At 25.6% G+C, this 26,477-nt stretch overlaps 1 protein-coding gene across 9 annotated transcripts in view; it reads right to left on the bottom strand.

The window, feature by feature from the left end:
• Positions 1-26,477, bottom strand: part of LOC126760481 (guanylate kinase) — a 179,536-nt gene that overhangs the window by 24,399 nt on the left and 128,660 nt on the right. The window contains exons 1-2 of one of the 9 annotated variants that reach the window (XM_050476137.1): positions 3,751-3,824; positions 3,522-3,672 (exon numbers count right to left, since the gene is read on the bottom strand). The exons of 6 other annotated variants lie outside the window; for them this stretch is intronic. The gene's annotated coding sequence lies outside the window, so the exon portion shown is untranslated. Of the gene's footprint in view, positions 1-3,521; positions 3,714-3,750; positions 3,826-26,477 lie in introns of those variants that run through there. 2 more of the 9 variants (XM_050476139.1, XM_050476138.1) reach the window with 2 other exon arrangements.

Raw genomic sequence — 26,477 nt, forward strand, 5'->3', positions numbered from 1 at the left:
AAAAAATATTTTGGAAAACTGACTGAAATTAAAACAATACAATTATATGAAAATTTAAGCTTAATCAAAGCAAAAATACAAAGTAAAATTATAATAAAAAAAAATATATATATATGAAATAAAAACTACATGGATTGAAAGAAAAAAAGATAAATATTTACAAAACATATTTATTATAGTTTTTTGTTTGCTCCTACTATTTTGAGAAGATTTTTTCTTCCGTGAATGTAATGATGAAATTAATAAAACTTATAAAAATATACATTTTTCACGATTTTGAGGCATTCAGATATGCTTTGTAGCTATGCACTTGTAAACGAAGTGATTCGGTTTGGCTGTTCCGGAATTCGAATATTTTTGATACCTTAAAATCTCAAGCAAAGCCCTGCGCTGCCTTAACAAATGAACATTGATGGACATAAAAGCTTATATATTTATATATTATTATTTCTATTTTGAAGACAATTTCATAGCAAGACGTTTATGAAGTCATCTCTACACTTCCGCGACGCATTGTGCAGTCTTCTATGCGATCAGCGAATTCAGAAGCTCACTTACTACTCTAATCCTACTTTTGTGTACACAAAATCAAAAAGGTTTTTATGCAGGCAGTCAAATTTAAGAACTTTAAAAGCTCTTGAGGAAAAATATTGTTTTTGTTTTTATACATAAAAATATATTTATTTTTTTTATTTTTTAATGTTTTTTATATTTAAGGAAATGTAAAAAAAAAAAAATTATGCAAAAATAATTATTTAAAAAAATATTAAATAAATATTAATTTTTTAATTGTAAATTATAAATAAAAAATATTACTTGAAATAAAAATATTAAATTTACAACTAAAAAATATTTATTTTTTTTTAATATTTTTTATATTTAAGAAAATTTAAAAGAAATTATAAAAAAAAAATCTATTTAAAAAAAAATTTAAAAGAAAATTAAAAGAAATATTTATTTTTTATTTTTAAATTATAAATAAAAAACATTAAAATAAAAATTTAAACAAAAATATTTATTTTGTGTAATTTTTTAATATTTTTATATTTAACAAAAATATAGTTTTCTAGAATTAAAAAAAAAATATAAATAAAAAATATTAAAACGAAAATAAAACAAAATATAATATTTATTTGTAAATAATAAATAAAAAATATTAATTTATTTTTTTATTTGTTTTTTCTTAATTTCTTTTAACATTTGAAAGCATTGACTTCTTTTATATACAAGCTTAAAAACTATCGCGAAAAATGGTGAATTTTCTTATACAGCGCGTGACAAAACTAAAGCACGGAATCAATTAAATGTTTTTTTTTTTAATTTGTTGTTAATTGTTGTCAATTTTTTTTTACATATTTCTATATACTTTATTTTTAACTTTTTAGATTAAAATTTTTTTTAATTAATTTGAAAATTCTCACTTTTTAAAGAAAATTTACAGGGATTTAAAGACTCTCGTGAAAAATTGATAATTTTTGAATTTCATAAATAAAAAATATTAAAATTAAAAAAAAAATATACTATAAAAATATTTAAAAAAAATACTAAAATTAAAAAAAATAAACATTAAAAATATTTTTAAAAAAAATTATATTTTTTACTTATAAAGTATAAATAAAAAACATTAAATTAACAAAGAAAATATTAATCAATTTATTTGCTTTTAATTTATAAAGTATAAATAAAAAACTTTAAATTAACAAAGAAAATATTTATCAATTTATTTGCTTTTAATTGTTTTTTTTTTATTATATTTCAAGGCACTGGATATTCATTTTTCTTTTTAAATTAGTAAAATGTATACAAAATAACTTCATGTATGAAAAATTTCAAATTTTGGTGTGACAATATTAAAACACGAAAGGTTTTTTTATTTGTTTTATTCTTTTTTTTAATTTTCGTTTATTTTTTTTTAATTTTTGATTATTTTTTTTTTAATTTTCTTAATTTTTTTTTTAATTTTTTCTTAATTTTTTTTAATTTTCTTAGTTTTTTTTTAATTTTAATTTTTTTTAATTCTCCTTAATTTTTAATAATTTGTTTTGTATTAATTTTTAATTTAATTTGAATTAATAATTTAATAATTTAATTTGTCTTTAATTAAAATATATATTTTTTTCATAATTTTATATATTTTATTTTTAACTTCTTTTACATTGAAATTTTGTTAAATTCATGATTTGAAAATTGTAGCCTTTTATAAAAAATTAACAGGAACTTATCCTGGCAGTTAATTTAAAAGGTTGAAACTCTTTTGTTAAGAAGTGATTATTGTTTTTAATTAATTGTACATTATTTTTTTCAACTTTTATTACTTTTTAATACTAATTTATTTTAATATTATTTTTTTTAATTATTGTTTTTTTTTTAATTATTATTTTTAATTTTTCTTTCAATTTGTTAATTGAAACTGTTTTTATTTATTTCTTTTCTCCCCACTGGCAAGGCTATTCTGCAGCATTAAGTTGTTGCTGCTTTTGCGTGTCTTAAGCAATTATGTTACTTCCTCACTAAATAAGAGAAAACTTAAATTGAAATAACAACAATACTTTCATGTTTTGTTTTGCTTTCCAAAGTACTTGTAAGTCAGAAATATATTAGAAAAACAAATTTGAGCAACAAATTTATGCGATCTTCGTGCAAAACGGCAATAAATTTGTTTAGAAATTTAATAAACATTAATAATTCAAAAATCAAACATTAATAACATTTTGAAAAGCAACATGCAACATTATGAACATTTGTATGCAACAATGCATGCAGCTAATATAAAATAACAACATAAAAAATAACTAAAATAAACAAATTAAATTTCACTTTCAAGAATAATTTTCACATTTTCACTTTTCGCTAATTTCTCGTAACAAGCCACAAATTTTCAATGAACATAAAATAAATCAAAGCGCTAATAATTACTTGTTGTTGTTATTGGTTTTTTCAATTTATTATTAATTTTTTTATTTTTGTTTTTGTAATTTTCATAATTTATTTCGTTGCTGCGTCATTTATTAGAAAGTAAATGACAATTATTGCCTGAGTTCATGTGCATAAGTCTTGTGTTTGTCATTTTCAAAGAAAAAACGACGAAATTTTATGAAAACTAACGACGTGCGCTGAATTTCTGAGCGCCTAGTATCGGTTTGAAGGTGAAAAAATGTAAATTTCAACACTCATAGCCAGTGGCTGAGCGATATTCACATTTAAAATGCAGGCGAATTTGCGACATTCACTTTTAAACTGAGGCGCTCCTCATAATTGTCGACTCAAATACCAATACCAAAAAAAAAGTCAAAATCAAAAATAATGTTAATGCGGCTTAGTGGGTTAAGAATGTTTGGCATACTAATTTATGCGCGCCAACAACAGCAAGTGCCTGTCAACGGTAAGGGAAAGTGTTTGCGTTTGAAGTGTGCCGCTTATTGGCTGATTTCATGGCGAAATTAAAAAATTATAAATATACAGCATATTATTAATTAATAATAATTTAAAATACAAATATGTGAATAGTTTTCACTTATGACCACTGTTTTAGCTATTCGCGGCACTGTTTTTGCTATTCGCGCGTACGATCAAGTCAAGTGTGCTGCTCAATTTCTTTTAATATATGTACGTGCACTCCAGGCTGTGGCAATTCGTTGGCACCACGCGGTATATCAGTTTACTCGAAATTATCTACAACAATATTTTAAAAACATATATAATTTATCACATAAACATTTCGAAATTTTAAACAATAACAAAAAATAATACCAAATTAAAAAACACTCAATTAATTTCCGTGCAAAAATCCTACTCCGCACATCTAATGTGGTTATCAGCTGTTTCTGTCAGACGGCAAACCAGCTGTCTACACAGAGTTGTACTATAGGTCGCCACGGACACTACATTATCTGCACGTACAGTCGGTAAAGCAGTTGATAAGGCAGTTTCTTTCAATCAACGTAACAACAATTTAATGAGATCGTGATGTACAGAAGTACATACAAACTACGCCACGCGGTGGGAGAACACAATGCAACCAAATAGATATGTTGCTCGAACGCATTAAGAAAATAGAAACATTGAACAATGAATTAAAAAATTAAAATGCGACACTTAAACTTCAAAATGAAAACCGAAAGAAATCGCTAACCAAATATACAAATGAAAAGTCTTCTTCTCCATCAAAATCGACCTTTGTAGCCGAAACAGACGAAGAAGAGTTGAAAAAGAAACAAATATCTAATCTTAAATTAGATTTTAGATCTCATAAAAAAAAGAGAAAACTATGTAAAAAAGGTAAATCATGCGATTTCCTCACTATAAAACAGAACTAAACAATTTAACTAAGATTCTCAGCACCAAAATAAAGTTATTTACAAATCAAAATATTTCTAATTATATTGAGAAATTAACGCCAAACAAACGTACGGATTATTCCCTTTGGAGAGCTGTAAAAATGCAAGGAAACAAATATTGTCGAATACACCCCTCAGAAAGCCAAACGGATCCTGGGCCAAAAGCGACGAAGAAAAAGCGGAAGTTTTTTCAGAGAAACTAACTAAAAAGTTTAGTTCCTTTGTTTCCCATGGAACTTTACCGCAGCTGTAAGGATCGCAATACGTAGGAGAAATCCAACCAGCAACAATTACAGAAGTGGAAAATATCATTAAAAGTAGATTTAAACCAAGAAAAGCTCCCGGTTTCGACTTGGTGACTGCTGCTGTACTAAAAAAGCTAACGCGAAAAGCATTAGAAAAACTTACATCGATACAAAACGCTTGCTTAAATCTCAAATACGTCCCATTGCCATGGAAGGTATATGAAATCACATGGCACAAAAACCCGGAAAAAGCGCCCAGGAGGCCTCGTAATATCGTCCAATCTTACTGTTGCCCATTTTGTCCAAACTACTTGAAGTTGTAATTATAAGAAGACTTCAGCACATAATTGAAGAAAAGGGCCTTATACCAATTCATCAATTTGGATTTAAATCGCAAAATTCCACAATCGATCAAGTTCAACGAATAACAGATATAATAGAAGATGCGATGGAAAAAAAGCAAAATTGCGCAGCTGCTTTTCTTGACGTATGCCATGGCTTACTTCATAAATTAAGACTTTTTTTTCCATAGCATCTAACTGAACGACTTGCCTCTTACCTGGCAAGCGCTACTTCAGAATCATGCAGGGACAATCATATACTACGTTGCAGCCAAAAAAAACTAAAGGCGTTAAAGATGTACTCTAAGGAAGTGTACGCTCCTGGACCACTTTTGTTTACTAACAAACTTTTTGTTGCCAAAAATGGAAGAACTGAACGATATGGCGCTACATGCCACACACGTCGAACAATTCATCTCAAACTAGTTGGCCACAATCGCCACATTTGCAGAAGATATCTGCATCATTACTACCGGTAAAAATGAAGCTGAGTCGTCGAACAGAGTGAAGTTTTCAATCAACCTAATTGTAGAATGGACACAAAAATGGAACATTACTTTAAACGAGTTGAAGTCCAAACATATAAACTAAAAAAGTGCTGCGTATATCCCTTACATATACATATGTGGTCCAAACATATAAACTAAAAAAAGTGCTACGTACATATATCCTCTTATATATTGGGTAATCCCGTACTCCACCAAGGCGAAATATCTTGCTTTGACGCTGGATGCAAAGTTAAAGTGGAAGGAGCATATACAAAGAAAAGTTGCAGAACTAAAACTAAAATAACCAAAATTTTAACTCTTTTACTTCCAGTCGAGAATTTCCAGATGTTTTATTTTAAAGCCGAAGTTTTAGGAATCTACAAAATTGTTCGACAGTAGAGTTGTAGGTTCTGAAAGAATTTATATGCAAGAACTTTGAAGCTAGACAGCTTTTATAAGCTTCTTTTACATTTGAGGAAAAATCACATATTAGGTAAAAAGGTTCCAAAAACGGTGGAATAAAGAAAGTTTAATCTGTGCAATCCTTTTATTCGCGTTTGGTTGTAATGTTTTGATTATGTTTTTGTTTAAGAAGTTAAATTTAATTTTTTAGAACTAGAATTTCGTGGACGGAGCTTTAGAAGCTTTTTTATATGATCGATATTAAAAAAACGAAAGCATTGGCCTTGAATCGTTTTATGATACAGAAAAACTAACAAAATTTGTCAAAAAAAAACAAAATTTGTCTATAATTTAGACTTACCATAGCACTTCTCTATAATTTAGCCTCTACTAACAACACGCAAAATTAGCACATTTTCGTTACACAGTGTGCTATACAAAACATTTCCCGCCACACTTTCCAGCTAGCTTCCGAGGTACTCCTCATAGATACGAGTACAAAGCACACTTTATGCGGACGTAATTGGCATACCTGTGGTTCGTGTCATTACCAACGTCATTCGTTTATGCTTCGCCACATTTTTGTAGTGATTTCGAATGCACCTAACGGTGTTTATGCTTTTGATTATTGACTTTTTGTTGTTTGGTTTTTCCTTTTGAAAACTCTTTTGGCTATCTCATAGCGCAATCACTCGATGTGTGCAAAATACTTTATTGCAAATTAATTATTATGAATGTGGGGCGGATGTAAGAGTGTGGGCTTTCTTTGCTTGCGGGTTTTGTTGTAGACGGAAGTTGCTTATGGGGAATCATATACAAAAAATGTTGATTGTTTTTTTACTGAAAATTTTTGTTTTTGCTTCGATGCTGTTTTCGAAATACCAAACCAACACTAAGTAGAAGAGATCAAGACTCATCTAATGAAGCTTATTTGACTAGTTTTGGAACTCTTGAAAATGTTGTTTGTAGAAAATGATAAACTTAAAAATATGTATGATCTTCAATTCCCAAAGAGCGACCACGCTTTTAAATTTTCTCGAAAACTATCAAAAAATCATTTAGTATTACTTGGAAGACCTCACCGTGTAGAGAATTTTAATCTCAGAACATATAATTAAATATTGTAGTATTACTGTAATTTGGGCGGCGCAACTTTGCTGGGAGACTCGAGCTGTTAGCTGCAGACCTTTGAAGATTACTTCGTCATCAAAGTTTATACTAAATGTAAAGCATATCTGTGAGTAAGATTCTTTACTTCGTAGAATCTCTCAACTAATACTGAGTTATTTTATGATATATTTTTTAAGGCGATTGTGAAAATTTTGTTCTTACATAAGGAATAAGAAAATATAAAAATTTCCGCATATTTAGTTAAGAACTCAACGAAGAAAAGTCTAACAAGTTTTGAAACTGTTCCAAGTGACAGATTCTTTTATGATTTATGTATCTAACTGGTTTCATGTATTGCACAAACTATTCTTTCAAATATATTGACGTACTTAAACCATTCCTCTTTTGATTTAGAAAGTGCTCACTCGAAGTTTTGAGATTGGCCACACAATCTTTACTAAACAAGCTTCTAGCAACTTAATTTTTGGCTTGGTCGCGATAATATGTGGCTATCGACTAGTTTTGACGCTTATGTGATCTATTTGCTAAAGACAGTCTCTAATATATATAAGTATTAAATCAATATTCAGCTCTGAGTTTGGCATAGTTGATCATCTAGTGTATGCATCAGTAGCACTCTTAGATAAACTCCAATGCAGGCACTAAACGTTATTTAAAATTTACTACCTACAGACTTGTTCTGCAAGCAACAGGCAGCGAAGTCAGCGACTGATGGGAATACCTTCGCATTAGTCATCTGTATGAAGAGACATTCTAAAACTACTTAGTAAGTGCCCGTTTCTAACTAATACCACAGATTTTCGAAATCTTATAGATTTCGATATGGTCAAATATTCAATATTATGGTTTTTCTAGAGAAGCGAGGGAAAGGGATGAGATGAACAGAGATGCAAGTAAAATCATTTGTACGAATGGGTCTAAACTAGATAATCGAATGGAAGGTGGTCTTCTCAGAAAAGTTGTATACTAGAATCGACTTTCGTCTTCCAAGCTGAAATCACAGCAATTGGTGTGCTCACAACAAGAATAATATTTATATATACTTGGCTGTCTGAACTTTGAAATAACTAAGAGACTAACTCTTAGTGTTTCATCAAAAATGATGAAAGAATGGCTTGAGCACTTAGTCGATCTATTAGTCACGATAAGCCTGTAATGGGTTCCTTGTTCCAGGCACCACCCTACAATTAGACTACGAAAAAAGGAATACAAGTATTTTAACGGCAAACATAATATAAATATAGTTGAGTCTCAGTGGAAGCATTGCCTAAACTGCTCAACACGCAGGCAAGCGTATTAGAATTCAAAAGGAATTATATAAGAACTCTAGTAGGAGTGCTAATAGATCACTGGCTAATTGGCAGGCATGCCACCAGACTGGCAACATCATACAAAGACAATTGTAGAAGCAGTCAGGAGGTGAAGAGACTATAGAATATCACAGCTTTGTATAATAAAAGAATCGCGACTATCGGTCGAGGATTTCTTGACGGTGTCTTTGAGGTTAAACGCATAAAACCTTTTGCAGTTATTGATGAACTTCATTAGGTGTACAGGATGGTTAAGAGAGGACATAATAGAGTGGAGGAGGTTTGGTGCATGTGGTTTCACAATAAGGCATCTAAAGGTCTTGGTGCATCGTTAGACATCCTTGGCAAAACTGAAAGCTTCAAAGCTTCCAAATTACAAATCATACTTGAGAGGTCATAAAAATCGTGCCGAGTAAAATAGATGATTACGATGTGAATCTGGAGGAACATTTCTAACCAGACTTTAACATTAGAAAAAAGAGAAAAGATCTTATAGAGTTTTAAAGGAATATTCACAGACATTTTTCTGATTTTAAGTAAAGCTCAGCTTGTTAATCGTTTGTCATTCACGTCATTTTAAATATATAAAAATTTCTGAAATAGTTGGAAAATAGTTAGTAATAGAGCTAGAAACTAGAGTGACAGCTCTTGATTATGCTTAAGTCACGGCTATTACCGATTATCGTTGAAGTAAACCTTATTAAAGCTATCCCTAAAAATCAAGATTTTAAACGGAAAAGGCGTATATAATATTGAATAGAAAAAGGTTAAGTTTGCTGTGCGTTGAAAGTAGCTAACGGTGCTTTTGTTAGTCTTTGAGAGAGCTGAATTTGACTTGACTAAACTAAAGTGAAGTCTTTACTTTGAGATCGGATTCGAAAGTAAAAGAAATTAACTCACTTAGGGACAACTTCCTTCTCTCACATTCTATTGCTCTCTATCTCTCACTTATAACAAGCTTTATAATACGAATCAAAAACTGTGAAAAGCGGTTAGAAACTTAAAACATCACAATTTGAGATCCCACCATTTCATATAAAATATTTTGTAAATAAAGTGTAGCCAGATGTCTTAATTTTTTTTTACAATTTTGATAAATAATATTTTTCCATTTAGTAAATAAAGTGTTGACTGATGTCATACCCGTTCTTATAATTTTTAAAAACAATAATTTTTCAATTATTATTTTTCAAGCTTTTTGCAGCTTCCTTCCTCGTCTTGTTGCAAAACAGTTTTTTGCGTGAAAATAAAATGGTCTCCCCTTCACTTACCGTATTTAATTTCTCCATGAGTACACTCATTTGATTTTTTGAACACATTTTGTATGCGTATTTGCTGTTGTTTTTCTTGTTGTTGTTGTATTAATTGCTGTCGCTGTAGATTTTGCGCGTTTGATTGTAATCGATGCCTGTTGGCCATTCACAAAATTGCACAACAAAATGCTGTTGCGGTGTGTGAAAAATTCCAAAGATGTGGCGTATAAAGGCCGGCGCACGCATGCGCAAAGCAACAACAAAAACAAAATAAAATAAAGTAAAAGGAAGCACAAGCAAAATGAAATGAAGCACAGCAAAACAAAAGCACAATTTAAAACAAGTACGTTAACGTGCAAGAAACACCAGCAACGACAACAATAACATATAAAGTTTTGTTGTTACAGTTGCTGTATGTAAATGTGTGGCACTACACGCTGGCGACTGGTGCGCTGGTCAGTTCAGAGGTCGTGCGAATTAAGTACGTGATCTTGTGTTGCTGTAAGTTTTATGTTTTTATTGTTTTTGTACAACATAACCGCGTTTAACAAGTCACTTTAAAATTGCTCACTTGCAATGTTGCGTTATTTTGGCGGTAATTGCGCTGATTGTTGTTCTTGTAGAGTTGTTGATATTTATGGCTACAAAACAATTTTTTTTATTTTGGATAATCTTTTTTCGAAAATTTAATTTTTTTAGAAAAATTTACATAAATTAAAAATTTCAAAAATTTAAATTTGAAAAAAAATGTTTAAGAAAAAATTAAGTTTTTTAAAATTTTTAATTCATGTAAAGAAATAAAACTTTATTAAATTTTTGAAAAAATGTAAATTTTCAAAAAAGATTTTGAAAACAAAAGAAAATTTACATAAACTAAAAATTTAAAAAATTTAATTTTTTCTTAAAAAATTGTTTCTTAAAAATTAAATTTTTGAATATTTTTATTTTATGTTTCTTAAAAATTTAATTTTTGAATATTTTTATTTTATATAAATTTTTTTTTGTTTTCAAAATCTTTTTTGAAAATTTACATTTTTTCAAAAATTGAATAAAGTTTTATTTTTAACTCTTTTATTATATTTATTTTTTTTCTATATATTGTAATATTTTTTATTTGTAAGCCTTTTAACGCTTTTTAAAAAAACTTATTTTTGAAAATTTCAAAAAGATTTTTTTCGCTTTTTTTGGTTTTGAGTTACATATTTATTTTCCAATATTTCATATTCTTTTAATCTTTTGGCATTTTAGTAAGTTATTGTTTTTATTGAGTTTTATTATATACATACATATGTATGTACATATGTATGTATTTTTTAGTTCTTAAAATGCTTTTTCTAAAAAAATATATTTTTTAAAGTTTTTATGTTTTCACAAATTTATTTTTGTTTTTGTTTTGTTGTTTTAATTTTAGTTTTTTTTCAATTTTTGTTATGAATTAAAAAAAACTTATTTAAATTTTTTTATTGCATTTTAATTTAATTTTTTTTGATTTTTAAGTATTTTAACTTTTTCTAAAAAAATTTTTATTTTTGAAAGCTTTATTTTTTCACAGATTTTTTTTGGTTTTTCATATTTTTTAATTTTAATTAATTAATTTTTTGATTTTTTAATTTTAATTTTTTTTTTCAAAATTATTTTAATTTTTTTATTGCATTTTAATTTTTAAGTCTTTTAACTTTTTCTAAAAAAATTATTTTAATTTTAAAAAATTTTTATTTTTGAAAATTTTAAAATTGTTCAAAAATTAATTTTGGTTTTTCATATTTTTTAATTTTAATTAATTAATTTTTAGATTTTTTTAATTTTAATTTTTTTATTTTCAAAATTATTTGAATTTTTTTATTGCATTTTAATTTAATTTTTTTAATTTTTAAGTATTTTAACTTTTTCTAAACAAATTTTTATTTTTACAAATTTTTATTTTTGAAAGCTTTTATTTTTTTAGTTTAATTTGGTTTTTGATATTTTTTATTTTTAATTAATTAATTTTTTGATTTTCTTAATTTAAATTTTTTTATTTTCAAAATTTTTTTTTTAATTTTTTATTAGCAATTATAAATTTGTTTGGTGAATTTTAAACCTTTTATTGTTTTATTTAATTTTCTTAATAAATTTAATGTTTTTATTTCGTTGTCACGCGCACGTCTCGTTATATGTAGCCGCCTTCTCGGAAGCAATTTCAACATACGCAATTCATGTGTTTTATGATTGTCCGCGAGATTCAAAGCAACTGATAAATGGCAAAAGAAATTAATTTTTAAAAACATTTTCAAAAAAAATATTAAATAACTATGTACAGCAGTTATGGCGCCAATATTACAACAAGAGCATTCACACAATACGACGACGGTCGCCGAACTCTCATTGCGTTTACTCCAAGCATTTCCACGAACATAAAATATGAATGTACATATGTATGTATGTAAATAAATTTGTTTTTCTTTTTCGGCCTTCTTCTTTTTCAGCGCTTTGTTAGCGCTTGGTAATTTACACCGGCTAATATTTGATATGCGTTTTCAGCATGCGGCTCTCAAAGCAAGCGACGCAACTTTCCACTACATATTTGTTGTGGCAAATTTAAATGTTGTTGTTATCGGCGATTACCGATGCGTTTCGACAAGACGAAAATGGGAAAGTGCAGCACCGGTTTGCGAGAAAAATTGCAGAAGTTGAGGAAAAATAAAATAATAAAAATATGAAACTAATAAATGCATAAATATTAAAATAAAAACAAAGTACAATTAAATATAATTATAAGCAATATAATATACAAAAATGTAATTAAATAATTTAATATAAATCTTATAAAAAGTAAAATGAATTAACATAAAAAAAAAATTATTTAAAAAATTATTTAAAATAAATCGATAATGTGTTTGAAAATAAATCGAAGACTAAGAAACACAAAAAATTTCTTTTTAATATAATAATCTAAATTTAGCATAAAAAAATATTAAATATAAAAAAACATTAAAAAGCATTTAAGTACTGATAGAAATAAAATTAATTGGAAAATTTAAAATAATTTAATTAATTAAAAAAAAAGTATAAAAAAAATCAAAAAATATATTTTATTTTAAGACCATCTTTTTATACGGAAATGTATAATAAATTAAAAAAAAATATATATAAAGTTGTTTAAAAAATTAAGAACATTTATTAGAACCTAAAGGTCTCAAATTTAAACAAGATACTGAAAAATTTGTATTAAAAAATATTATAAATTAATTAATAAAATTAATATTTTTTTATTTTTAATTTTTAATTTCAAAAAAGTTACTAAAACTGATATTTTTTTTTAATTTATCAAATTTGCTTGAATAATTTTCACTTCAATTACTAAGAAAAAAATTATAAATTAATTTTCTAAAGTAGTTCATTATAATAGTAATATTTTATTAAAAAAAAATGTTGAAATTTCATTTTAAATAAAATTTGAAGTTTCTTAAAAATATAAATAATAAGTTAAGTTGCAGTATAAATTAAAGAACTAATAAAAATATTTTGTTAAAAAATAAACTAAATTTGTTATTCACCAAAAATTATAATTAAACTAAAACAAGCAATTCGTGCAAAAAATAAAAATAAAGTAAAGCAAGAGGAAAGAAAGAACATAAATTGAGTAGCACAAGATGAACCAACCAAACGAAATAAATAATTAAATGTAATGCACTGTAGACTAATTATATAAAAATTGATTAAGGAGGGAGCCTGTTTTGGAAGCTTCAAAAAATCGATTTTTGTTTGCTTAAATCTCTTTAAAAATATTAAATACATATATTTAATAATAGAATATGTCCCAAAGTTATAGATGGGAATTGGAAACATTTTCGAAGATAGAAGGGAAAGAGTGACCGAGCGTCTAGCAGATATATTAGCGCTTGGGCAGAAAGCGAAAACTTTGATGCGCGACTTCTCGGTTTTTATTTTTGCGATTTTTATTAATTGGCAATCAGGAGGAATAAAACTAAACGTCGTATGAAATTGAGATGATTTACTATTTTTGCATGAAATTATCTTCTATATAAACTAAAAAAAAAACTAATAAAAGTCAACTTTTAACATATTTTTAAAGAACATAAAGTAAAATTTTGTTGGTCAAAAACCACTTTTTTTTCAATTAAAAAAAAATTGTTAAATTTTACACTTTTTTTTCGAATTTTTTTAGTTTAACTAGAAGATAAATTATTAGAAAATATGAATCTCTTTTAATTTTTGTTTCCGATAGAAATTGCGACCTGCATCCTGCCCCTTGTCCGACAAATATACATGCGAGGCAAATGCTTTCCAAAGGCAGAATATCAAAGATTTCGTAACCAAAAAATTTCCGGATGATATCTAAATATATAACTATAAACCCTAGAGATTTCGCTTTAATCAATTATTTCTTTGACTCCGAAAAAAATCCTCAAAAAAATCGATTTTTTGAAGCCTCTAAAGCAGGCTCCCCCTTTAATTACAAAATATTAAATTAAATTAAATTAAATATAGATCAGTCTCCAAAAGTTAAGTAAAAAATTAAAAAAAATTATAATAATAAAATAAATTTAATATGATAAAATAAAAAAATCTAAAAGATAAATGACAAAAACTAAATTAAAAACTACTAAAATTAAATAAAATGTTATTAATAAAATTAAAAATGGAACATTTAATGAATGTTGTGTGAAAAAATGAAGGAAAGTTGTGGGAAAAAGCTAAAACTGAAATTATTGAAAATGAAAAATTAAAAAAAAATAAGAGAAAAAATTATTAATTTTTTTGGAGCTAAAATTGAAATTATTGAAAATGAAAAATTAAAAAAAAAAAAAATAAGAGAACAAATTATTAATTTTTTTAGAGCTAAAATTGAAATTACTGAAAATTAAAAATTAAAAAAAAAGTAAGAGAAAAAATTATTAATTTTTTTAGAGAGAAAATTTTTAATTTAGAAAAAATTCAAAATTTGAAATAAAATAAAAATAAAACTTAATATCTAAAAGTATTTCAAAGGGTAAAATACAAGAAAATCAAATAACACTGAAATGAAAAAAAAAAAATTTAAATAAATAATAATAATAAATTTTTTAAAATAGGAAAATGGAAAATCGTAGACTAGATTAAAATAAAAATTAAGACTAAACTAATTAAAATTGAAAAAATATGTTATTAAACTAAAAAAAAATTTTTAAAATAAAAAATCGAAGTTCGTAGACTAAATTAAAATAAGAATTAAGAGATACAAATATAAAATTTTTGGAAAAATTAGATGTGATTAAAAAAAAAATCAAAAAGTAATATAAAAACAAATAAAAACTAATTAAAATTGAAAAAATATGTTATTAAAATAAAAACTGTTAAAATTAAAATAATTATATTAGAATAAATTAATAAAAAATGGCACAAATAAATGACGTTTTAACAATTTTAATTTTAATAAAATATTTTTCGAATTTAATTTTTGAAATTTGTCTAATTTTATCACATCTAATTTCATAAATTAACATTAAACGTAAGCAAATAAGAATTAATTAAAATTAAAAAAAATTTTTTTAAAAAATTTCAAAAAATTTACTAAAATACATACGAGCATAAAAAAGTATGAAAAATATTATTTAAAAAATAATTAAATTGACGAGTTGAGAAATTTCAAAATTTGTAGCACTTCATCTGCTCATATACATATGTATGCCAATAGATATGTATATCATATATGAATGAATATACACTAACAAATTTTCCTGCATTTCAACAAATATCTTTTAAGCGCTATTAAAGAAGTCAGAAAAAGAAGAAGCAAAAATCGACAAATATTTTAAGTATTTTTCGTGCGAGCTTGCATGGACATGCATACATGATCACATATGCATACACCCAAACATATGTATGTACATATGTACATATATTCATTAAGTTATAGCGGCATGGCCAGTAAAAGCTAAGTGGTGGCTCTTTCACAGTAGTTACAAATAACAAATTCAAAATGTTACTGCTCATTTTCTAATTTTCGGTGAATGCACGCACACGCACACGCACGCATACATGAGTGCATACATATTTGTCGTTTGTACTTTTCATGTTCGATTCGCTTGCGTGTTTGCTTAGTTGTTCAGTTTCTTACAACAATTTTTTGTTGTTGTTTTTGGCTGCTGTAATTTTCTACAACACTTTGGTGGCTCTTCAGCCTTTGTATTTGGGTATTATTTAAATTTGTTTGCTTGGTAATTTCGATTTCAATTTCGTTTTCATTTGCTTGAATGAGAATGAAAGTGTTGGCGCAGCGGCTGTGTTGTTGTTTTGTGTACTTCGAACGAAATTTTTTGTGTTGAGTTTAATTAGTGATGTTTGAGGGGCAACCTTTTTCATTATGCACGATTTTGTAATTTTCTTAAAAATTAAGCAAGTGATATATTTTTAATATTACTATTTTTTATTTGTTTTTTATTATTATTTTTAACTTTTTTTTATTATTATTATATTTTTTTCAATTTTAATTTTTTAATTAAATTTAATTTTTTTAATTTATTATTTTTTTTTAAGTTTATTTTTGAAAATTTTTCATATATTACATTAGTCTTCAACTAATACGTTTATAGATTTTCATTTATTTAATATTATGTTTTTATTTATTAATTTAAGTTTTTGAGAAATTTTAAGAAATTACTATTTTGTTTACTTTTTTGATATTTAAATAATTGATATAATAATTAATTAATTTAATTTTTTGAGAAATCTTAATAAATTCTTATTTTGTTTACTTTTTTGGAAATTTAAATAATTGATTATTTTTTTTTGAGAATTTTAATTTTTTACTTTTATAATTTTATTACGAAAAAATTGTTTTAAGTTCTTTAGTTGGATTATTTTCCAAAACTTTCGCTTTTTTAATATTTTTTTTAATATTTTTTTCGGATTTTTAATATTTTTTGGTTTTAATATTTGCTATATTTTTTTTTTAAGTTTGTTGTCATTCCATTTTTTTATTTTAATTTTTATGCTTTGCGGTTAATCGTAAAATATTTTTAGTTTGCAAGACATTTGTTACTTATTATTATTTAATTTTTACAATAATGAAATTATTAAATTTAATATAAAGCTTTTTGCAAAACTTACATGAACTTTTTTTTAAGTTTTGAAATTTTTTAACGTTTTGTTTTTTACTTTACTGAGAGCTTAACATTCTGGCTGACATTTTTTTTTTTAATTAATTTTTTTAGTTTAATTTGTTTATGATTAATTTTTTGAATTTTATTTTTGCTGCCATTTTTTATAATTTTTTATATATATATATTTTTTCTTATTTTAGTATATTTTAATGTTTTAAGATAATTTTTTTTGTTTATATCATTTTATAATAACAAAATTGTTTTAATTGATCAGTTAAATTTTTTCCAGAACTTTCTTTAAAGTTTTTAATTTTTTTTTAATTGTGATAATACATATTTTTTACAATAATTTAATTGACATCTAATTTTATTTTTATTTTTATTTTTAATTGCTATTTTTATTTTTTAAAGTATTTTTTTTTGTTTTTAAATATATGTATATAGATTTGACAAAAATTTTGGTCTAGAAAACTCAGTTTTAGCACCGTATTATTTATTTTCTTATATCATGTATTTAAAAAATATTTCAGTTTGATCTGCAATTTAGTTGTTTTATAACCAGTTTCAAAATTTTTTAGTAAACATTTTTTCAGTATTTTTGCAGTAAAATTTTTTTCAACATTTTCAATATTTTTAGTAAACATTTTTTCAGTATTTTTGCAGTAAAATTTTTTTCAACGTTTTTTTCAAAACTTTTTTCAATATTTTTCTCAAAATTTTTTTCAATAAAATTTTTTCATATTCGCAGGCACAAAATCCATGATTATACTATTTTGCGTAATTTTAAAGTCACCACACATTTTTGTAATCAAGTTTAATGTTCACATATAATAATTTATTAATTTTTATCCATACATTATATTATAATATTTTTGAAATATTTTTCCATCTATACTAACACGTCAGAATTTTACAAAATTTGTTCTTCTTGAATATCTTTGACACTTTTATAACTCGATTTTTCCGCAAATTGTTAACGTAAAAGTCCAGCGAGCGCGTAACATGAAAGCGTGCGTCACACTCAACGTCTGCAAACCGTTTGAAGTTGCAGGCGCAGACTTTAACTTGGCCAAGAGATTGCAAAGACAGCAACACCAGCTGCGAGCAGAGCAAACAGCAAACGGTAAAGCGCAGCAAAAGCATGAAAAACACGAGCAAAGACACGGCTTACGAGGAAAGCAAGAAGTCAGCTGAGCGTGTGTGAGCAATGAGTCGTCATATATGCACATACAATATCGTCATATATACATATACAATATATGTATGTGTATTCATTGTTAGAAAAAAGCGCTAAAACAAGTCGAAGTCATGCAAAGACAGGTGCTTTACAGCCATTTAATATATTTATTAGTTTTACTTTGTTTGCTTGCTTTAAGAGCGCAAAATCAAAACAGTAAAGTAAGAGCGCGCAAGTTACTCTCCAGCTCACTAGCGGCACTTTGCTTAGTTGTTGGTTTCATAACTTTATGCTGCACCAGCATTTTTGCGCGGTCTGCTGTGATTTGTTGTTTGCTGTGCCAAAACGAGTTGCTCGCTTAAGTCTTTCGTTTGTGTTGTGGACGAAGACGCTAGGGCTCAGCGAGCGTGTGCTTTTGCGGGTTGTTAGTTTGTTTTAGCCGCTACTGTTGCGGCTGGTGATGTACTTGTGGCAAATTGCAACATTAAACGCAGCATTAAATTGAAATTAATAATAAGCGCGCGTTGAGCTAATAAAAATTAATTTGTTTATTAGCCAGTTTTGAAGTGCGTAGACACATAAAATCGCGTTTAGGCGAAAATATTTTTGTGGAAATTATTTTAATGAGATCTATGAGTGAAAAGTGTTTTTTTTTATAAAAACAAAACAATTAAACATTAGTGAACTATATTTGTAAAATAATGAATTGCAACAGTAAAAACACAAAAATTGCATTGTACAGAATTCAAAATGTCTCAAAAGACTCAAATGAAGTTTGAAAAAATTGTTTAGTTAACTAATTTTTATAAATTATATTAATTTTTTTTAGGTTAAGTTTGAAATATTAAATTTAAATATAATAAGTAAAATATTATAGTATTGAAAACGAAATTAAAAAATAAAATAAACATTTATATTCACAATTTAATTTTTTCATCAATTGATTTTTATTTTTGTATTTTTTCATAAACATTTTTTACTCAAAAAAATTCAAAAACAATTTTTTCCAACTAATAATTTTGAAAATTGTTTTTTCCTACAACAAAAAAATTTTATTCAAATTAATAAAATTAAAAATTAATTTCTTTATTTATTTACTTAATCACCATTTTTTTAAACCGAATATTTACTCTGAATTTTTATCTCGTGTAACAAAAAAATTATTTAAATTAACTTAATTTAATTTTAAAAAACTCAAAAACAAATTTTTTCCAACTACTAATTTTAAAAATTGTTTTTTTTTCTACAACAAAAAAATGTTATTCAAATTAATATAATTAAAAATTAATTAATTAATTTTTTTACTTAATCACCATTTTTGTAAACCGAATTTTTACACTGAATTTTTGTCAAAGTTTGTCTCCTACAACAAAAAAATTATTTGAATTAACTTAATTTAATTTCAAAAAACTCAAAAAAAATTTTCCCAAATACTAATTTTAAAAATTGTTTTTTCCTACAACAAAAAAATTTAACTATAATTACTTGAATTTTACTTAATGAAAAATTAATTAATTAATTTATTTAATTAATTAAAATTTTTTTAACCAAATTTTATATGTCGAACTTTTTTAAAATTTGTTTTCCTCTAGCAAGAAAAATTAATTTAATTTAATTTTAATTATTTAATTAAACATTTTTTTTAAAACGAAATTTTGTGCTCAGATTTTTTTTCAAACAAGGAATTTCTTAGAAAAAATTATGTAAATATTTATTAATTTTTTTTTCAAAACACCATAAAAATATTTATGAAATTCATGATAAAAAAGTTTTTCTAAAACAAATTATATGCCCAGATTAGCAAAGACTTGCTGGAATCTTTAACTAAAAAGATAAGATATGATCTGATATGATATTTTACCACAAAACGACTTTTTTTTTTCAAACATATAACTGAAATTGTGAATTTCAGTCAATTAATTTTTCAAAAACCAAAACCTTAAAAAAATAGGTAAACCGTTTAAAAAAAACTTAGGAGTCTTTTAAAATATTTTCTAAATTTATATGAATTTTTTTAAATAAAAGCGAAAACCCGTTTTTTATGATAAAAGCAAAAAAAAATTGTTTATGAAAATATCATTTTTGTTTTAAAAAAATTAAAAAAAAATTTAAATATTTAAATTTAAAAATTTCGAATTAAAAAATAAAATAAGGAAATTGGTTAAAAAACGTAGCGTCTTTTAAAATATGTTTTTAATTTATTTGATGTTTTTAACTAAAAACAAAAACCTGTTTTTTATGAAAAAAGCAAAAAAAAACTGCAAAAGCAGTTTTCTATGGAAAATTTGTTTTTTTTTTGGACAAAAATTTGTTTCAAAAAAGAGTTGAAAAATATTAAATTTAAAATTGCTTTAAAAAAAGATTTGAAAAATATTTCAAAAATGATTTTTAAAACAGAAAGTCGAACCTTTTTTGGACACTTTTTTATAAATTGATTTCGAGTATCTCGTATACTACCTCGTTATTATTATAGTGTTTCAGTTCTAAAATTCATGAGAAAAAAGTATAAATTCTTTTTATTTATTTCTATTTTTTTAATGGCAGCGCTCGGAATACTAGGGCAATTATTATGCAATATTAAATAATCTTAAAACAAATTTTTGTTTTTTCAAAAACAAAAAAAAAAAAATAAATTGCTAAAAAAAATATGATTTGAAAAAAATAAAAAAAAATATTTTAGAAAGATGATTTGAAAATATTTTTAAAAATATGTATTTAATATATTTTTTCAAAAAAAAAATATTTTTTGTTTAGTTACTTCCTTGTGATTATGATAAAGCTGGCATTTGGAAATTCAAAAGAAAATTGAGACCAATAAAACCAAAACCAAAATCACTTATCGAAGCAATATCACTAACGTCATTGACGCTCTAAAGCTTCACTAAGCCGACCTAAAGGTCAACGGTAACTACTAGACAGTTCACCACTTAAATAAACATTTGTTGAGGCAATTGATTCACAAAACTAACAGCTCAATTAAGTGAGCAAAATTAGAGCACAGCAGATTTGTGATAGCACAGCAATTATATAACACATTTTATTGATTTTTTATTATTTTTGTTGATTGATTTGCTTTTGAAATATATGTACATATGTATGTATAATTAATAAAGAGCAGTAATACTAATATAAAAATTGATTTAAGGTCATTTCAGTTTAGAAAGATTTTTTAAGTTTACTTTGGCAGTTAACCACTGCGACTTGAGGATAGGAGATGAGTAAATAAAATCAATGACCAAGAAAGACCAATTGTAAATATGTCTATTTATTACGTACATAGATATGTATGTATGTGTATATTATTATGTAACTTACTTTAAGCGTGTCTCAACGTTTTTAGTGATTCTTTTTCAATTTCTTTCATATTAAGTTTATTACTAGTACTTCTTCTAATATTACAGTTAACTGAAACGTATAAAAAAAATCGATTCCTTTTCAAAAATATTTTATATTCAATTTTGTAGTAAACATTTCTTTTTGAAAAAAAATTTGAAAAGATTTTCTCAAAAATTATTTAAAAAAAACATTTCTTCCAAATAATTTCTTTATCAATACTTTCTTTTCTCAAAAAATACCAACACAAGTATTACATAAAAATTACTTTCCAAAAATCTTTTTTTTTCAATATGAAACAGTAAATTTTGCTTTTTCCTACGTCAAAAATTTTTTCTTTCCAAAATGTTTTTCAAATTTTTTTTTTAATTTTTAAAAACAAATTTCTCATCTTAATTAAAAAAAAATTTGGAAAGAAGTGTTTCCCAAAAAGTTAATTTTGAAATCCCAGTACTTTCAAACATCAAAACGATAAGTTTTTCTGAAACAATTTTATTTTTAAAAAATATATTTTTGTCTTACATTGACAAAAGAAAAGTTTAAAAACCAATTTCTCGTCTAAATTTAAAAAATTTTGGAAAGAAATTTTTCCAGAAACAAAGAACTTTTTTTTAAACAGTTTCTTTCAAAGATCAAAACGGCAGGTTTTTCTGAAACAATTAATTTTCAAAAATATATTGTTGTTAAAAAAATTTCGATAAATTTTATTTTTCAAAACTATTTATTTTACAAAACAGTTTTTTCTTAAGTGATAATCTTTTTCACCAAAACGTTTCTCAAACACTGTGTTTTTTTCCAACTCCAAAACCAAGTTTTTGTCTTTTACAAAAACTATAGTTATTAATTTTAAAAAATTCGAAAACATTTTTTCAAAACCAATATTTTTTTCCAAAAAACAGTTTTTTCTACATCAAAACAATGTTAAAAAAAAAAACTTTTTTCCCAAGACTTTCTTTCAAAAAATATATTTTTATTAAAAATTTCGAAAATATTTTTTTCAAAACCATATATTTTTCCCCCAAAAGTGTCGAAAATAGTTTTTACCTATGTATGTACATCAAAAAATTTTGTATTAAAAAAATTTTAATTTTTTTGTCAGAATTTTTTATAAAAAACAATAGTTTTGTTTTAATTTTGTTTTATTCAATAATCAAGAAAATGATATGAAAGTTTACTATAAACTTTTTTGAACTACTGTTCACTATAAACTTCAAATCTATTCAAGGAACAACCGTTATATACTTTTTTTGCAAACTCACTGCCTGATTACTTGTTTTGATGGCATTTTTTTGTAGCACTTGCGTTTTCTGCTTACTACTTCATTTCTTTGCCGCAAATTAGCCACTGTGAAGCTTCGTAGTTTTACTTTTTTCTTATAAATGTATTTTTCTCTCATAAATTAGCAGATACTTCAATGCACATTAATAATGTTTGCAGCTTGCCGCTGTTACCAGGCGATTTTGCCGACTCATGACTTGGCGAAATTTTAGAATCATTTGTTGTTTTTGTAGTTGTTGCTCTCAACATATTTATTATTTACCGCTATATAATCGCCAGTTACATAACTGTGCAAAAATCGGATTTTTACGCTTACTTTCTTAAATTAAAACCGCCAAATTTACAATGGTTTTTACACCTGAAGCAGCTACAAGAGCTAATATCGAAAGACTTAAGCAGCGAACTTGGTGGCAAAAGGCGCACCTACAAGCAATGCGAAAAATAAGCGAAGAACCGACAGCGCACCTTGCAAAGTATAAAGTTGTATATATAATGGCAAAGAAGGCACTTTGAATACTAAAAAATTAAAAAAAAAAAATTACAAAAAATGTTAAAACAAAGAAAATTGCGGCTAATCTGCGGCGGCAAGCGCGCTCATTTATTTATGTATTCAGTGTCGGCGTTTAAATATCAAATGTTTATCACAGTTATGTCGCTAAATGTTCTGGCAGCTCTTATGTTATGCGACAGAAAGAAAAACAACAACATACATTGTCGTGTTAAAAATACAAAATAGTGCTGTTGGTGATGAAATTGGTGTGGCTGGGGACAGATTAGGACATGTTTCGAAAGTGGAAGGTCTAAATAAGGCCAAACTATGTACGAAAAATAAAGTGAGCAGTATTTTTTATTTGGTTTGGAAGCACAAATCCACCCCAGATCCATACATGGGTCTAATTAAGCGCCATCTGTATTGAAATGGTAATTTTCCAATAAAACTGTGTGAAAAACAATAACAACAAGCTAAGTGCTCCGACAACCGTTCATTTAGAAATATTTGAGAATATAATTGCCACCTAATGAGAGTGAGACTAAAAGACTTACATACTTTTGTAATTTAGATATTATTTTTCTTTAAAGTTGAAGGAAAAGTTAAAGTTTTGTATTGCAGTTTAAAAAACTTTTTTGGAAATCTTTAATATATACATTTTTTTTCGATAGGACTACCAACTATCGGAAAAAATAAAACGTCTAAACTATTTGACAAAATTTAAAACTTAATTGTCTCAACCAATTGTGTCAACTCAAAACTTAATTGACAAAATTTGAAATTTATATAACTGTTATATGTTTTAACTAATTGATTAAATTTAAACTTAATTTTTCCAACTAATTGACTCAATTTAAAACTTAATTGACTCAATTTAAGACTTAAATGTCTTAGCTGCTGAAAATAATGAAAATTCCTAAAACAAAAAGTTTTTTTTGACTCAATTGAAAAATTAATTGCCTGAACTAATTGTTGCTATTTGAAAGAAATTGTTCTCAACTAATTGACTCAATTTAAAACTTAATTGACTCAATTTAAGACTTAAATGACTTAGCTGCTGGAAATAATGAAAATTCTTAAAACAAAAAGTTTTTTGACTCAATTGAAAAATTAATTGCTTGAACTAATTGTTGCCTTTTGAAAGAAATTGTTTCAAATAATTGATTAAATTTGAAACTTAATTGTCTCAACTAATTGACTCAATTTAAAACTTAATTGTCTCAACTAATTTACTCAATTTAAAACTTAATTGACTCAATTAAAAACTTAAATGTCTTAGCTGCTGGAAATAATGAAAATTCCTAAAACAAAAAGTTTTTTTGACTCAATTGAAATATTAATTGCCTGAACTAATTGTTGTTGTTTGAAACAAATTGTTTTAAATAATTGATTAAATTTGAAACTTAATTGTCTCAACTAATTGAGTCAATTTAAAACTTAATTGTCGCAACTAATTGACTCAATTTAAGACTTAAATGACTTAGCTGCTGGAAATAATGAAAATTCCTAAAACAAAAAGTTTTTTTGACTCAATTGAAAAATTAATTGCCTGAACTAATTGTTGCTATTTGAAAGAAATTGTTTTAAATAATTGATTAAATTTGAAACTTAATTGTCTCAACTAATTGACTCAATTTAAAACTTAATTGTCTCAACTAATTGACTCAATTTAAAACTTAATTGACTCAATTTAAGACTTAAATGTCTTAGGTGCTGGAATAATGAAAATTCCTAATAAAAAATTTTTGACTCAATTGAAAAATTAGTTGCCTGAACTAATTGTTGCTATTTGAAAGAAATTAATTTAATTAATTGATTAAATTTTAAATTTAATTTTCTCAACTAATGGAGTCAATTTAAAACTTAATTGTCTCAACTAATTGACTCAATTTAACACCTTATTATTTCAACTGCTGGAATTCATGAAAACAAAAACTTCTTTTATTTATCGAACACGATCGTTCTTAGAAACATGCCTAACTTGTTTTTATGAACATTAATTTTGTTCATTTGGTAACTCAATTTAAAGCTAAGTGCCTCAACTATTTTTTTCTTTAATTCCTTAATAAAAAACTTATTTTCTGGTGTTTTTTCATCCAGTAGTTCTCAGAATAAAAATAATTGAAAACTAATAGACTTGTTTGAATTTATACATATACATATGGATTTTGTTACTTTTTTAACATTTAAATGACCGATAGTCCAGTCATTTAAGCTTAAATTAGGTAAGAATACTAATAAGGGTATACCTACCATATGTAGGTTTTGAGACAACTTTAGGGGTCAATGTACAAGTATTTCATATAAATGCAAGAACTTATTTACAGATGGAAAATTAAGCATAAATATTTCGTGGAAAATTATTGAGCTAGAAAAAATTGTTTTCGAGTTAAACGGTTTTATAAAACTTAGATCGTATCTTAAATGTGACCAACATAGTTGAGGTGAATCAAAGCCAACATCTACTTACACTGGAGCGCAGAAGTGATTCTAACCCATGACACAACATGTTCCTCAACTCCTCTTTTATATGAAATTGACTGTGTTTATGGAAAGAGGAACGACAGTACGAAAGTAAAGATGGAAAAATATGCTTATAAGCCAATATTTACAGATATGTTATCACTTAGATTCACTTTTTTAGTTTTCTTATGATATTGTAAACATCCGTTAAGTGGTTTGGAGGCAAAATTGTTAATCGTGCTATTAAAAAATATCTTCTCTTAACGCAAGTCTATTTATGGAAACTATATGGAACTGTAAAATTTATTAATCTCAGACTTCATTTATATTTATTATTTTATACAGGTAATTCATCCATATAAATTTTATTATCCCTTGATAAGTGTATGTAGTCGCGTTTTCATAAAATTTATTACACTTTTACTTATTCCCATGAACTTAAAAATTTTTAGAGTAAATAAAATTAATATGAAAATAAAAAACGAAAATTGAAAATTCCGTGCTTAGTGGCGGTGATTTCACTTGTTAAGCTGGAATCCTTGTAACTATGCCATAAATATTTGTCACCACAAGCAACTCGGAGTCGTAAAGTGCCTGTTTGCTATGCTCGCATATTTGAGTGTCTGTGTTAATAGCGCATTTAGTGTTTCAATAAAAGGTAATAATATATATTTATAATAAAAGCATGTTGACTTTGAAAAAGTTATTAAAACGTGAGCATAAAACTTTCATTAAAAACAAGAGTTGCTCGTAAAATTGCGCGGCAGAGTGTCACACTTGTCCTGTTGCTTGCCGTTGCTTAAAGCCACCAGCGTTGACGTTGGTGCAAAAAAAGCAATGCCGGTCACCACATAAAGTGTATATATGTGACCATGACAGGCTTAAGTGTTACATGTGGGCAATTGAGCTTATTTTTATGCGCCATTTGCTATTAGTGCGGCACTTTTGAAGGATTTTTTTTTGCTCTGCAAGGACTTAATTTTAAATGGTTAATTTTCGCATTTTTATTGCGTGGCGATTAGCTTATTTGCACAGGTTTGCTTATATGATATTGTGAACATGATTGTTTAGCTATTTGGCGGTGATTTTTATGAGAAAAGTAAGGGAAGCTGGTGAGGAGAAGAGAATATTGGCTTTTTTAAGT

This window comes from Bactrocera neohumeralis, chromosome 5 (assembly GCF_024586455.1).
Source record: "Bactrocera neohumeralis isolate Rockhampton chromosome 5, APGP_CSIRO_Bneo_wtdbg2-racon-allhic-juicebox.fasta_v2, whole genome shotgun sequence".
NCBI lineage: Eukaryota > Metazoa > Arthropoda > Insecta > Diptera > Tephritidae > Bactrocera > Bactrocera neohumeralis.